The following is a 17,171-nucleotide window of genomic DNA, read 5'->3' as shown; positions in this document are numbered from 1 at the left end:
CTTCATCAAAATAAACGTCCCGGAATTCGTTGTGGAACCCGAAACCATGCTTAGACACTTTTAAACGCAATTGATGACACCACGTATACAATTAACGGATCAAAAGCAAGAATCATATAGCACATATCCTATCATGACTTCTAAACATAATCAACACCCGAACATGCGAAATCCCACCCAATTATTATATCAAAATAGCACAATACGAAATTCCCAATTTTAACCTAGGGCTCTAATCATATTCAAATCAATAAAATCATAGTTCATCTTTTAATTGCCAAAACATCAAGATTCATCAAGAACATCACATAATCATCAAGAACCTCTTATCATCATCAAGATCATCAAGATCACACATAAAATCATCTCACAATCATCAAGAACATATCATCAATATCATAAACGATTCATCAAGACACAAGTATAGAGAGGAGGCCAAAGAAGATAATTATAGCAAGGAAAATAGGTTTTGTTGAGACATGGGTTACCTCTTAGCCTTAATTAATCTCCTTGACTATGAATGGTCTTTCTTTAAGATTCCTTCTTTCTTGATTTCTCCTAGGGGATTCTTGGAACTTCTTGTGTGGTGAGAGATTATTGTGGTGTGGGTTCTAGGTGCCTCCTATGCCCCCTATTTATATACCTAAGAGTCCCTAATCAGGGTTAGTTCTATTCCTTCTAGAACTAGGGGATTGGGTTTAGGGATAAGGGCCCATGGACTATGGTGGGTCTTTTCTTAATTAATTATTGGAATTTAGTCCTTTCTTTTGGGTAATTGATTAAATGATTAATTGGTTTTAGGGGCCGTAACACGGGGTGTTATATATTTTCATATGAAATTCTCCAAATAAGTAGTACAAAGAGTCTAGACTACACACAAAAAGTTTCAAGCCAATCCAAGGCATAGAAGTATTTTTTCCCGAAATATTTCCCAAAACAGAAACCTCAACTTTACAAAATTTTTCTGGAAAAACCGAAACATATTTTTAACCAAAACTTTTAACAAACATCAAATATAACAAGTCTAGGTTCTCCATAAAAAATTTCAAGCAAAAAGAAGTTTAGGAAACAATTTTCACGAATTTTTCTTTCCAGCTGCGCCAGTCAGAATTTTCTCAGGCAATGATCAAGTTGAGTAAAATTTTTCCTTTTTAATCACCACAAAATCACCATATCACATATGCAGGGTTTTCAAAACATCTAAACACATATATCTATTCGCATAATATAATCAAATAACTTTTCACGTTAAATATCACATATTCATTAAAATCATGAATCACATAACCACATAGGAAAATTGATTTTTCTTTGGGGTAAATACATTTTGAGTAGACATAAATCTTACCTGGATTCCAACATTAACATTAACACTTGAATCCCTACGGTGAACAAAGGAGAGAATTTGATGATGATAGAGGAACAAGACCAATCATGATTGAATTGATGACAAAGAGGAATAAGTTTTTGTTTTTTGTTTTTCCTTTCTATTCGGCGGTATTGTGTTAGCAAGAGGAGAGGATTTAATGAATCAGCTACTGATGAGGATGGGAACAATTAGACTACTACTTAAATACTTAACTAATAACTTGTATTATAAATAATAATTCTAGTTGTAGGGAACTAAAATACTTAAAAGCTTAATATAATATTAATATACATATTAGCCTACTAGTACTTAACATGTAGGCATACGTAACACATATATAAATAAATAATTATTAGCTATAATACACAGTTTAAAAATAAAAGAGTAGCAGTAGTAGACTAGTTTAAATAGTTTTGGGTCACATAAAATAATACAATTACAGACCGTATAGTAAAAATGTTTTATTTAACATAATATCTATTTTATAAAATTTTATTTAAAATAATAATATTTATAACAAAATACTCAAATAATCAGGGTATCACAATCTACCCTCCTTAAAGATGCTTCGTCCCTGAAGCATAACCACTGGAAAATACCGGGTATTACAAAGACCATACCTCATAAAATTGCATTTAAAAAAATTATATATAATTGCCTAAAATTTGTGGAGATCAACTGAAAGCAAATTTCACCTGTGTCCCTGCCACACAGTACACCCCGAACGTGGAAATTCTGTCCATACCAATCCTAGAGAGTCACGTATAATATCAAAGCTGCCAAATCAGAAACCAAATTAAATTGCATAATCATTGATAAACACACTAGACTGCAAAACCCGTGCATATGACTCATTCTAAAACGTATTTCAAATGAACATTCAATATATTCAGCAGCATGATGAAATCTCCAAAAGTTTGTTGCTAAGAGTAAAAACACCAATCTATTTTTCTATTTTTCTTAACAACGCAGTACCCACTAAATACACAAATATAGATGATTTTCCATACAATGTGTATTCTTCCTCGCCAACAGATGTGTTGCCTATAGACGTATTCACATTATTAACAATGCTTACTTGTGTGAAATCAACAGAGCAAAATATGAATGGAAAACTAAAAGGTGCTTCTTCTAATCTGGATATGAGTGCTTCTCCACACTACAACAGAAAAAGTATTTTGCAGTTACGTTTCAGGTTAGCTTACCACTTCAGGGATAGTTGCAATTTTCTCCACAATGGGTTTCAATAGCTCAGGTCTGTACGAAGAGGTCACAAAATTAACCATAACCTCAAGAAGACCAGTTTTGCAATTCTTGAAACCGAAATTATAGATGTTTTGTCAAAATGAGATCTGTGACTCTAACTTTGACCTCCAAATATCAAAAATTTAAAATTACACATATTTTCCTAGACAGCTTAACAAAATGGCTAAAATGGTTGAAGCTTCATGCTTTTTTGTCTCTAAAACAGATATTAGTAGACTTATCCTTTGGGTCCTTACATATTCCCATTCCCAAATAAAGGAATTGACCATTTTATATTAACATTAAAATGAGAGAATTAAATGTATGAACCCAAAACAATTTTAGGTTCACTGTCACAGCAACTGGAAAAATGAATAATAAGATATTAACACAAGTACCTGCCGCTTCTCAGCATTAGATGTTTCAGATAGCCAGAATGCGAGTGGACATCATAAGGAGAAAGGCCAAACTCCGGATCCCTCCAATATTCTTGCACAGTTGCAAGAACCTAAATAAAAAATAATCCTCAAAGTTTATTTCATTTTCAATAGCACACTGAATGGAGCAAAAGAGTTTATAAGATTTAGAGAAGCAGAAACATACAAAGGCTTTGTCTGTATAGCCTATGTGGAAATTGAATTGGATCATATCACCAACCTAAAGTAAAAATGAATATATATATATATATATATATATATATATATATATATATAAGAGGACTGTTAGGCTTGTCCGGGCTTCTTTAGTTCTAATTTGATATGATCTCTGAACCACTGGTCAGCGGGAAACGCGCGCAGGATGAGCGTTTATTATCTTCAATTCAAAGTCGACTACATGAATTTCCATTAGTGCCCAGGTTCAATCTGTGTGGCAGACCACAGTAACTACAATGCATCTTAATTGTGAGCCGCCAGATTGTGCACATCAATGCACCACAATAGTGCACACATTCACACATTAACGGTAGTGTGCACCAGAAAATTAGCATATATATATATATATATATATATATATATATATATATATATATATATAAAGGATGAGATGCCTCAAAATTCAATTCTACATATAGGCAATAAGTAATGCTGCAACACATTGATTTAGCTTTGTGTAGTAGATTGATATCAGTCTTGACATCACAAAAGATATGTCTTCCAATATGGAATTACTTGTATACAGAGCTATATGTTTTCCAAGTGTTACTCCTTCTCTCCCTTTATCTTATTGTTATTGTTATAGACTTATATGGAGTAACTTCTTTTCAAAGAATGGACTTCCAAACTTCTAAGGAGACATAAAATCAACAGCCGATAGATTTATCCTCTACCACCCAAAAATACAGACCTTCAGTATAAATATTGTTCGTTTTCATATTAATTTTCTTGAACTAAAGCTTGTCTAAGAAAGTGTCAGTTGTTGGCTATAACTAACCACAGAAGGATAATACACTAGGAAATCCCACAATAGAAAATTCTCTAAAAGGAATAATGGAGTATTGGAGTATTGTCTTCAAAGTTGAATCCAAAACAACAATGTGATACAAAATTGAAAAATAAAGAAAAAAGTATTGCAATAATGCAAAAATCTCACATTTCTAAAAATAGCACTCCATATGATAAAAAAAAAAAAATTTAAATAATTACAGAAGAGAAAAATGGTATGCATTTGCATTTATCTACATACAAGAAAAACTTGTTTGCATCCATTGGCCAATGGAACAAGTGTTGATGGTTCCACCTGTTGCAACAAATATCAAAGGATATTAATTAATAGAAACTATAAGCAAGAGCTAACAATATCATAAAGCGATAAAGGTTGTAGTACTTACAGCCTGAGCAGCTTCATCTATTATGACAACATCAAAATCATGATTCAATTTACTAAAGAGAGGTGAACCGCTGAAGCTAAGAGTAGAAAATACCTGTAAATAGAACATTAATCACTAGCTGATATTGGTTTCAGATTTAATAGTGGGCCAAAGATAAATACAATAACAGCTTCCTCCAAAAAAGAAGCACGAATATTGTCTTTATCCTTTCCTGTCCCCCTTGCTTCTGTTTATCACTAGTAGTACATTATTGCAATATAGCATATAAAGCATATGAATAAGAGGATTTCTACAGTTGCAAGGTTGAAGTACATTCATGACCAAATCAAGTTCCTGATGCAAGACCTTAGAGCTAGTGCAAGTGTACTTTTAAATTCACATCATTTAAATTATCAACAAAGTTCAAGACTTGACCACAATCTCTACTGTTGGATGGATCCACCCTGTCTGTATAGCCTAAGTGGAAAACCCAAAGCCACTTTCAGTACCACATAAATTTTCTTGTAGAAAAACTGAAAATCGTGAAAGAGCTTCATAGTCGATTACCTTAACACCGTTGAAATCGCTTCCACTGCACCAGCAGCCCCCAGGAGGTTGCCAATCATACATTTTGTAGAATTCATTTTAAGCTGACAAAAGAGAAAAAGTTGAGAGAAATCAAATGAAGAACTGCAGGATAACCATTCTACTCCAGAGAGCTAAGGGCTTCAGAGATTACCTTGGGATTCTGTCTGAAACAATGGATTAGAGCTTCATATTCTCTCAGATCACCATCTAGGGTTGAAGAGGCATGAGCATTGATATAATTGACATCTTCTCTGCCCACCCGGATTGAGCTAAGGCCTCCTCGATGCACAGAAAAGTACCAGCTCCTGATTTAAAAGGCAAAAGGAATAGCAATCATTACCACGCTTTCTTTATCAGCGGTTTAGCAATAGTTCAATGTAGACAAATAATCAAGCAGTTAGAAAGTGTGACAATATTTTTAAATTGAAGTTTTTAACAAAACATAAGCTTACCATCTGGATGTGGCTCGCCCACATTTGTAAGCATCACAAGTGAAGCTTCCACCTAGTATCTCTGCATATATTTTTGCCTTTCTTTTCTATCACATTAATTAGAATATCAGATAAAAAAGAAAGCAGCCAAACCCATAATCAATAGATCGCACTTGGAAACAAAATTAAAAGTTCTCTATTCCCAATCCTAATACCCTTCATCAAACACAGTTCAACTCCCTAATACCCCACCACCCAAACCCTAACCCTACCCCAAAGTCTGGGAAATTTAACAAATAAATTCAAGTAATTAGAAATTAAAAAATTTAAAACCAAATTAAAACAAAAAAAACAAAAAAAAAAAAAACTTACCAGCGGGAAGGCATGCGGCGGTGTCGGAGATGCGCGGTGGTTGTGGCAGTGCGGTGGGTGGCTATGGCTGTGCGGGTGAACCTTGGAGGCGTCGAACCGAAGGCTTGGGCGCTGGGCGCTGGGCGCTGGGAGGTGTGGCGATGGCTGTGGCGCTGGGCGGTGTCGCTGTGCGCGGTGGTGGCGAAGTCCGGTGCCGAGGGGAGCAGTGGCGACGTGTCACGGTGAAGGCTTGGGCGATGGCGGAGGCGAGGAAGACTTACTTCTCTGGAGATTTTCTTTTATTTTTCTGGAGAAGACATAGACTATTAGATAATAGCCGACGTCGTCTTAGGGTTAAATGAATTTAAAAAAATAAATAAAATAACTTACGAAGTCGGCTATTTCAATAGCCGACGTCGTATTGTATTTATTTTTTTATTTTTTTTATTTGTAACATATAACGTCGGCTATTAACAAATAGCCGATGTTATATCATTTTTAAAAAATTAGAAAATGTTTTTAACATCGGCTATATATATATATATAGCCGACGTTAAAAGCCCAATGTTAAAAGTGAATTTTATAGTAGTGCCAATATCTCTTACCGTCTACGGAACCAATCTCGTGGTTCAATTCTGTGGAATCAGGTATCGAACTATTAGTGTGCACACCCCCTAATCAGGATTCCAAGCCTGGCAGGAAGTTTCCAACCTCGTAACGTGGGAATAAGCTGGCACGCCGCGTTACATATACTGGGACCGCAATGTCCATAAATATCTCCCGAGAGGACATAGTCCAAACGGTATCCTCCAAAACCTCACCGATATAGGTAATATATATATATATAAATATATCTCTCATGCATGCAACAATTCTACTACTTCTCAATGCATCAAAGAATGATATACCACATGATTATGATTTTTGAAAATATTACTTGGGCTCACGTTGCCCCTTATGCATTTTGAAAGATGACATGTGTGAAATGCCAAAATGCGCTATACATGCTCCTAAATCATGTATAAGGTACCATGAAATATTTAAAAACATAATATCATGCTCGGTTTGTAACATAGCAAATTCTATACATTCTAGCAACAACATATGCTTCATTTCTCATTGATCAAATATCACAATCTAATCATGCTTTCATAATAAATCATATTCTCGAATGATCATGCTTCTTTACTCAACACAAAATTATCATCAGATCACATAATCAAATATTTCTCATCCACAGTAACTTAGCAATTATATACTCTGTGTAGCAATTCTTCACAAAATCCTTCATAACATACTCGTTTTTAATCCAAATTCAACGAAATCAAAGCCAAAATGTGTGTCAAGACGGTCCCGAAGAGCCGAGCCACAAGGGCCCGTAACACTAGGTCCGAAACGACACGTAGCTGAGCCACAAGGGCCCGACCACTGCACAGATTCTTCTCAGAATCAAAGTCAGGGGCTTGGGGCGGGACTCCTCATGGTCCGCCCCTCACACACCGTTACTTCACCGGGGATAGGCAACAGCCCTCCTCTAGGGTCATGCCCTAGTCCCGTGCCACTACGGCTCTAGCCTTCCTGATGGGCCGCGGCTAGGGCCGTCCATCTGATCTGGTGCACACTGTGTTGTGCACCAGATGGTTTTTCATCTGCAAAAACTAATCCAAACAAGTCCAAAACAATCTCAACAACTCACAAACAAATATTAAATCACTTCTAAGCATGAACACATCAAAAATTCATAGTTTCTACTCATTTCTACTCAAAACTAAGGCTTCACAAAGCCAATTTTAAAGAGGAATCCATGGGGTTATACCTCTTGTAGTCTGATGGGTGTCGAATCCAACAAATTATAAATTACTTACTCTTAGGAACTGCAATAGTGATGAGTAAGGTCGTACCCTCAGAGATTGGTTAGACTTATTTTAACAAAAGACTTAAACAAAAATGGGACGAGAATTGAAACTTAATTAGCAAAAATAAGTTGACAAATAATATCAAATCTAAAATAATAATAATAATCAATAGCAACTAGTATCCAACTCAAGACATAATATCAATTTAATTCTAACAAGACAGATCATTGATTTCAAGATAAAATTACTCTACTCTTACCAAATTGGTTATGGTTATTAACAAGCTCTAACAACCTATCTTTCCTTACTTTGTCGGTAATCAAAACAGGCTCTTTGATTACTTCCCTAGTTAATAAACAACCCTAAACAAGCTCTTAGGAATTAATTTACTAACAGCATTAAAAGAATTAGAAAGACTACCAACTCTAGCCAACAAACTCGCAAGCACGATTCATTTAAGCTAGATTATACATCTCCATAACTTAGATTGAAAATCTATTTTATAATCAACTATGTTATTTTACCACTAAGGTTTAGAATACTTAAACAATTACGGATTCAAGCATTCTAAATAGCAATTTACTGGAATGAAAATTGAACAACGGATCCTTTTGTACAATTAATCAAAGCAGTAATAACAAGATAATAGAAGACATATAAATAATAAGAAGTAAAGATTAATTAAGCTAAATAAATCTCACTGGACTTGAAGAATCAAATATCAATAATCTCTTGAATTGGAAAATTCGAACTCAGTAGTACATTGCAAAAGTGTTTACAGAATAAAATAAAATTATTCTAAAAACTGACTTCCTTCTACTGAAAAATCCAGCCCTATTTATACTAGTTCAGGATCCCAAATAACAGTCCTAATTTTCCTAACATCCACAAATAAAATCAATTTCTTCAACCACATAAAACTTAGAAAATAAATAATCTTTATTTTTTTTCTAACCATGGAAAATTAGCAAGGCATGCTCCAAATACTCTCTACTTCAATTTGATTTCGTTGAACGTACGCAGAATCTTCACGGAAATCGCACGTTGCGGCAGTTCGTGGACGAAGTTATTTTTGCAGTTGACACAGACGGTGTCTTCGGTTCAGGAATCACCACGAACGTTGATTGAGTCTCCATCGCAATAGCCGCAGCAGTAATTCGTTGTTCAATCGCCGAAGCTGTCGCTGCAATCGTATGGGAACCGTTCGACGAAGAAGTCGTCTCTGGCCAACTGCTTAATATACGTACAAAGCTCATAACATAAAAGGAAAAGAAAGGAAAATTGAAATCAGACTTGGGTTTTATTAAATAATAATTAATACATTTCATGTGGGCTCACTAAACAAAGCATTAACTAAGTCCACCTCTCATTCACTTATTAAGCTTAATTATTAAATAATTAACATATTAGTGCAAAAATATAAATTAAAGTTTAAAATAAGTATGATATTAAATAAATAAAACTAATTTATTATAAAAACTAATCTAAATTAAAGATATAAATTGTACTTATCAAAATTCCCCACACTAATCATTTGCTTGTCCTCAAGCAAAAACATTATTCAAGAAAACATAAAAATTCATAACACTTCATGAACATCGGTCTCAAACACATTATAAATAGTTAGTTAGCAGTTTATTTGAAAATAGAGTGAACTAAGTAACCAAGCTCTCACGGGAATATCACTCATAACGCACAAGTGTTTGAAGGGTGTGTGTATTTCACTCAAATCAATACCTATAGAAATGCTCTACCATAAGCTTGCATATCTTCTCATTCTCCACTACAAGATAACATGCATGATCAAATCATAAGGACTTTTTAAATGGTTGTAATGGGGCTAAGGTAAAGGGTAGGAATTATTTTGGAAAGTAGTTCAAAAAAACCTTAAAAACTTAGAGGAGCATGATTGAATGAACTAACTCAAAATAAAGACCAAATGAACCCAATCACTCTTATTTTGATAGTTTAACTCCAACCAAACTAACTATCACATCCCATAAGAAACTATTCATAGTTTAGTAAAAATAATAACAAAAATAATAATAATCCTTTTTCCTTTCTTCTGTTCTGTTTCGTATTCTTTTTCTGTCATCCTTCTTTTCGTATTTTTTCTTTTTTTTTTCCTTTTCATTTTCTTTTGATTCTTTTTCATTTTTGAAGAATCATTATATATGCTTTCTTCATGATTTCTGCTTCACCAACGTACAATTTCTTCATCATCCACTCCTCAATTTCTTTCTTATTTTTTTTTTCTTTTTGAAAATACCAACCAAAAAGCTCATAGAATTCCAATGACAAATTCATTATTCTCACTCAACACTTTGTCAACATTTTTCCCACACTCAAATCTTTATGCATTTACCCAATCAAAGCTCCCCTAGTCCTTTAGGCAAGGTTAAGGAAATCAATTTCAGGTATGAGGCTTATAATGTGGTTTCATAACAACAAAATAAAATACCGTTAAAAAGGCTCAAAATGGCTACAAAGGATAAATCAATCTTGGTATGAATAGGCTATTTGGCTAGTGAGGCTAAAAATCAAAGATGGCCTTAATCATATTAAAGTCATGCATGTATCAAATTAGCTTTAAAGAGAATCAAGGCAAGTTCTAGAGACACAAATCCATGGAAGATATCACACAAGAACAAAATAATTGGACTGAAGTGTCAGTTAGAGGCTCAAAAATCTCACAGGTTCATGCTTGCTTAGTTTAGCTACCACCATATCAAACAAAATACTAAACTAAATAATCATAATATGCAAGACCAATTATTCAATTATGTTATAAATTCTAGTAAAAATACTATATTTTTTGAAAAAATTTATTAGTAATTTTTAGTAAAAATATTATATTATATTTTTTTAAAGGGAAGAATTAAATAATGAATAATAGTTAAATCCCCTCCACCTCTTTCTACTTTTACTGAGTAGAGTTACAAAGTGTTGAAGATAAATGTTCTTCAATCCCCAACTAGAAATCTTTGCTCTTGATCTTGATCTTCACAATTTGAGCAGCACAAGCTTCTAAAAATCTCGATATAACTTTGTAGCTTTGGATCTCTCTCACTAGTCATGAGTTGTAAAGCTTTTGAACACTTAATAAAATTCTTAGAATGACCAGCTCCTTCTTCAGTCTTGGAAGAGGGTATTTATAGGCATTTTAGAAATGTGTCCGTTGGAGGGAACCCATTTCAAACGTCTATTGACCAACGTGTAGAGACTAACGTGTAATCTAGAGGTTAGGTAGACTTGTTAGACTTTCCAGCCATTAGACCACTTAATTTGGGTTGAACATATCTTTTTGTTCAGGACAAAATGTATAGGCTTTTTAAGAAAAATCCTCCTTGGGATGTTAACCTAAGACTCTCTTTACCTTGGTCACATCATAAAGAACAAGTGTTTTAAGATTCCAAACTGTTGACTCAGAGAATGTCTCAAGCAGTTCTTTTTGAGTGGTTAACTATCACTATTCGAGTTAACATTTCGAACCATAACACTCTACAACCTCGCTCTCGGATACGAACGGTTGTCCTTACCACTCGTTCCACCTTTCACTTCGAAAGGTAGGCCCTTCCACCATTCGGCCTTTGCAACCTTTTGGTCTTGTAATCTTCTACTCTTTGAATCTTCATCTCAGGCTCTCCAAATCTTCAGCTCTTCGAGGTCTTCATCTTTAAGATGTTCGAGAGGTAATAGTTTAAATTACCATTCGAACCTTTTGAGTTATCGTTCGGACTTTTTTGCCTATTAGAATCGTGACTTCTCGAGTTATTATTCGGACTATTCGAATTTGAGCAGAAATAGACTAAGTCTAAAAGACAAAATAAACAGGGGACTAAAATTCCTAACCTTTGGTATCATCAAAATCTAAATACAAATGTTTCTAACACATTCAAGACTCCTAATTAATCTAGAAGAGGCAAAGTCACATTAGGAGTATAAAGTCAGCCTCCCGATCGACATGGTTTCTCTTGGTTAGACAGTAAGACCTCTGACGAGGTGCGAAAGCTTGGGTTTCGTACTCTCTCTCGTTAACGAATTTTTCGCAACTCGAAGAGTGGGGGCTGATGATTGAGATATTGGAACCGGCCCAAGAAGGATTCAAACCCAATAAAGTATCTCGGGAGCCCAAGACGAGGAGAAATCCAGATAGTACCACCCGGGTAGTTGTACTCGGTGGCGGGTACTCGGGTCTAGTGTCCCAAGTATAGGGACTCGGCCTCCGTGGCCGGCCCCTAGCAGCATTTGGATGCCCTGGAGCTCGTCTCCAGGGCTGAGATATCCATTTTTAACCCACTCCCATAGCCTATACGCGTGGATCTTGACTCGGTCTTGTGGCTACCACAAGTTTAGCGGAGTTAGTTGGATATTTCCATGTATAAATAGACTTTGTACAATTATTACAACATCATATCTCATTCCTAAAAGTTCTTGTAACATTCTAACTCTAATCTATGTAATACTACTAAAATTCTACTCTATTATCCATTTTATCCCGTTATTTTATGCTAGCTAATTTGATCCGTTTAGAGACCGGGTCATTTAGTTCTATCACCCCTGATGAACGATAGACCTCAAGCAACAGGACAACCTCACTAGACACCGAATCAAATTGCAGCTTCGGCGTTTCGCCCATTGTAGACTTGTAAGAGACATTCAATGTCAATTTTTATATATTAGAATTCACAGTGATTTCATTCCCGCGAATATGCTATTTTATACATATATATCCCAAAATCTCACCTGTGAATGAATATGTTATTCTATACATGTTCATAGTATTACTGTAATAGGAATACCAAATACTGGATAACTGAAATAGCGGAATGTGGCATAAATGAGGGTGAGTTTTTATGAAATTTTTACTAGTATAACAGTAATACAGTATTCCCATATGAAAATTTTAATTTTTAGTTAATTATGTATTATTATTAATAAACTTTTGAGTAATTGACAAAGGAGTTTGAAAATGAATTCTGGACCGTGTGTTTGTATCATGTATGTTTAACCATTTTGAAAAGTTCTGGACAGTGTATTTGTATATTGTTGACGGTTTATAAAGGATTGGGCTTGGCCCGCGTAGCTTGGGGGGAGGTTTAGGGCCTAGGAACAAAGGAGGGCTTGGACTTGCATGCATGGGGTGATGCAAGCAGACACGTGTGAGTGCGTGCATGCGAGGGGATGGCGATTGGCATGTGCATGCATGCGGGTGGAATGGCGGCTACGTACGTGCAAGCATGTGTGCGGGTAGGATGGCGGCTACGTACATGCATGCATGCGGGTGGAATGGCGGCTATGTACGTGCATGTATGTGTGCGGGTAGGATGGTAGCTACGTCGTACGTGCATGCATGCGAGTGGAATGGCGGCTACGAACGTGCAAGCATGCGTGCGGGTAGGATGGCGGCTACGTACATGCATGCATGTGGGTGAGGTGGCAACTACGGGTTGGCGGTTGGCGCAGAGCATAGCGATGCGTGTAGGAGCGAGGATCGCAGAAGGGTGCACAACAAAATCGATTGTTAAGAGTGCGTGCGGAGAGGAGGGGCACATACGTGTATGGTGAAGGAGGGTGGCCCGTGATGTCTTACACGTGGGTGGCACCCAAAGGAGTCTCGGGATAGTATAAAAAGGGGTGGTGTTGTAACACCCCCAATTCTAAATACAGAACTAAACACAATAATATGGAAAATTTCTTAAAATGCGAAAGCTAAAACTAAATTGAACAGGGGTGTTATGCCACACTTAGGTTATTCCAAACCCAAATGCACATGCTAATACTAAATTCATAACTCAAATAAGGTTATTACACCACCTTTATACATTGCCAATTACAAATCATAACTCAAATAAGGTTATTACACCACTTTTATACATAGCCAATTACAACTCATCAAAAGGTCAATTAATCATAAAGTATAAGACTATAATATCTATTCTAGATAGCGCGCTCTCGAGAAGGCCTTTACTCCAAACCTGGAATCATTTTAAAAGAATTAGCAATAGATGCTAACTAACCCCACTCCAATGTGTAAAGATACATAGATATACATTTTCATACTTCAAAATAGATTTTGAGACTTGGGAATGCATAAGTATATTTCACTAATCAACCCTATTTCAATAAATGATAGATAATGGAATCAAATCAAGACCAACACGAGAGAAATACTCAATGACACAACAATATTCAACCAGGATATCAATAAAGAGACCAAATCAATGAGATAACAATGTAGTGTAGAGTCATGAACAATAAGGATAGATCAGTCACATCATTCAAGTATAGTCCAATTCTCAAATCCTTCAGTTCCAGATGGTAAGGTTAGAACGGGTGCAGTAGCAAATAGGGAAATATATACTCAGTTTTGAAAACGTTCTGTTCAATAGGGAAAAGAGAATGAAGTGTTTAAGTTTTGATTGTAGTATATTTTCAAACAAATAATTAACCCAGAATGCACGCAAACCGAGGTCTGTGGTCATGATAGATATACCGATTTAATTAGGAGACGTGATATTATCTTAGTTGATCAACTGAGCGAGAAATACTATATAGTGAGTTACAAGACTAATACGGAACAGGCTGTCGACTTCGAGTGGAGTGCCCCTAAGATATCCGTTGTTCAATTGGCAGCGGGGATCACAACGTGCGCTCGGATCCATATGTATCCATACATTTCCAGAGAAGATTGTTACTACATACACCGATACCAACTTTGTTGTTCTTGCCAGTCCTATTCCGGATGAAGTACCCTTATGTTTCAAGACTCTTTCTCTTCAGTTGTCAAAAGATAATAACTCTTAGGGGCTAAGAAGATACCCTTTTTTGACAAAGTGCTAGCTCGAAGATAATAACTCTTAGGGGGGGTTTGGTTCACGGAATGTTAGATTACCTTAAGGAATGTTAGATTCCTGTGTTTGGTTTAAAATTAAGATATGTAAATAAGACAATGGTAATAAGATAAATTGATTAAAACGTCCAAAGCCCAACATTAGTAATAAAACAAGGGAATGTGAGATTACCTAAGAAATTGGAGGGTATCTCACATTCCTTTCTAATAGCTAAAAACTTAATGGGGAGGTTATCTGACATTCTCGGGGAAAGTTACATAACTTGAACCAAACATGTGAATCTTATATTACCAAGCAAATATAACATTGGTTATCTTATATAACCTGAGCCAAATGCTCCCTAGGGGCTAAGAAGATACCCTTCTTGACAAAGTGCTAGCTCGAACCTACAACCTCCTATATAAGGGAGCAACTTGGTGTCATTGGACTTCTTGACTTAAATATTAGTATCTGTTATCGAACTTTTGAACTTGAGATTTCTCATTTAAAGGGTCACAGCTATGCCGCTCGACCACAAGACCTCTGGCAAGCCTAGAGGGAGATCAAAAATCAAAATTGAGTAGTTTTCAAAAAAAAAAAAAAAAAAAAACAAAACAAAAAAAACAAAATTGAGCAAGGCCTCACAAACGACCCCTGCTCTTGCGCTACACCAGATCACACCTTAAGCCCAAGCCTAAAACCCTCGCCTCTCAGAATTCAATACTCGCCCACTGTGTTGAAGGAATCAAGACAGTATAGAGTTGATTTCGCAACAGCTATGGCTTGGCGTGGCTCGCTTTCCAGATCACTGCTCTCCACTGTCCGGACCTCCACCTCCCGCTCTTCTCCACCACTCGCTCGCCTCCGTCCGCCACCAATTACCGCCTCGCGTGCCCAACCCCGCCGCTTTTCCTTCACTGACCCCAGGTCCACTCACTCTTCTAATCTCTTATCTCTTATTATATTGAAGTATAGCAGAATCTAACTTTTACATTTCGCGATTCATTTCTATGTTAATTATCAGGACATTGGGAGGACTAGCGGCCGCGCAGTCGTTGTTGCCGCTGGCGGCAGGATCTCGGTTGACATCGCATTTGAAGGTTGACGTCCGTGCTTGTTGCGAGCTGTCTCACGGTACCTTTCGCCGTACTTGTCAGGATCGCTAGTAGTTTCTTTGTGAGTCTTATTCTGTTTTTAGGATAGGCAATGGATTCTATGTCAATATGCTAATTTTTTAAAATGGATACGGGTTTCTAACTACTGAAAAAATTCTGATTAACACTGCATAAATGGAACTATGCACTCTTTTCCTTCTGGGGTGGGGTGGGGTGGGTTGTGTAGTTGGATGTTTGGAGCTTTTGTATTTTGGTTGATAAGAAGGAATTGGGATGATTGGGATTGATAGGGTGGAGTGGAGAGGATGGGTGATGACAGCAGCGCTTTCAAACATCCAAAGGCGGACTGTGATGCTGCATTATAGGTTTCTGCTTTTGTTCTCTCTCTTGCTGCTGGCATAATATACATGTGTTCTTTGCTATCAATGTCTAATGAATTGAATTGAATGGAATAGAATGGAAGATTACTTTTTGCATGATCTATACATATGTATGAATATGAGCCGCCTCACATTTATTATATACCCATGCCAATTTCCATGGATCTCTATAAATTATGTATCTGTTTCAAGTCAATTAAGTACATGATTATTTTTACTAGCTTGATGAATATCAAATAGGATCTAGTCCTCTGCATCTTGACACATGGCAGGTCATGTGTGAGTTCTTGGATATTTTAGTAGCTCATTTCTATTTGCAAATTGCAAGCTGAGCACTCTGCATCTTACCCGTTTAACTTTCACAAAAAGTGGGTGCACAGGTTGAGATGATGTATTTTTTTATGCTCCATATCTGGGTAACAACACTTAATATAACACATTAGAGGGACAATCTTATTGTTGTTGGAGTATGATAAAAGAAGCTTGAATGCCAAAACAATTCATTTTCACTCTCTCAAAGGTACACAATTTGCATATATGGTTAATTCTATCTCAATTTTTATCTGACAGTTGCAATAGCTTACAACTTCCTTAGACAAGTATATTGGATGTGTGCTAGTTGAGAATGATAACAGTCGTGCTAGCTTTGAACTTTTAAATAACTGTCTTTTGCAGTTGGGAGTAGTATGATCGGGCTGCTTAAGTCTCAGAATAAAGTAGAGAGAAACTCATTTTATTGACTGTGATCCATCTTTAAATGGATTTGAAGATCAGATTTTATTGTTAGAGATCGTAAAATAAAATTACTGATTAGAGGGGAAAAAAGGGCAAAATTGTGCATATTAACTACTGACCATGATGCTGAATTTCTTAGTTATTTTTAGTGTGACCTGATAGAGAGTGAGTATTTTCTCTATGGACTCATGTGATCTATGAATTGTATATCTTGAAACTTGGAGTTGCAATATGAAGAGTTGCCTGTATGTATATGGTTTCTTGCAGTTTCATTAAACATGTATACGGTTTCCTGCAGTTTCATTAAACATGTATACGGTTTCTTGCAGTTTCATTAAACATGCATTTGTATCCTTGCAGGTACTTGAGCAACTTTTCTTGTGGGGAAATGAGGTGCTAGAGCTTTGGGCTTGCCTTGGCCGTTGGTTTTGGATTATGCTTTTGGATGCAGAGAATAATAG

General features: G+C 36.1%; 1 long non-coding RNA gene across 2 annotated transcripts; it reads right to left on the bottom strand.

Annotated features, from left to right (window-relative positions):
* Positions 1-3,952: 3,952 nt before the first annotated feature.
* On the bottom strand, positions 3,953-6,095 carry LOC109168269. Of its 2 annotated transcripts, none has more exons than XR_002052054.1 (6): positions 5,813-6,095; positions 5,462-5,547; positions 5,161-5,314; positions 4,989-5,071; positions 4,443-4,535; positions 3,953-4,351 (listed from the first exon to the last, which is right to left on the bottom strand). It is a non-coding gene; the product is annotated as an uncharacterized LOC109168269 (long non-coding RNA). The 2 variants fall into 2 exon arrangements; XR_002052055.1 differs by having other exon boundaries at positions 5,462-5,542.
* Between the last annotated feature and the right edge of the window lie 11,076 nt (positions 6,096-17,171).

Source organism: Ipomoea nil, unplaced genomic scaffold, assembly GCF_001879475.1.
Source record: "Ipomoea nil cultivar Tokyo-kokei standard unplaced genomic scaffold, Asagao_1.1 scaffold3195, whole genome shotgun sequence".
In the NCBI taxonomy this organism is placed as follows: Eukaryota; Viridiplantae; Streptophyta; class Magnoliopsida; order Solanales; family Convolvulaceae; genus Ipomoea; species Ipomoea nil.
Note: the sequence above shows the minus strand (reverse complement) of the source record. Positions and strands in the feature narration are given on the sequence as shown.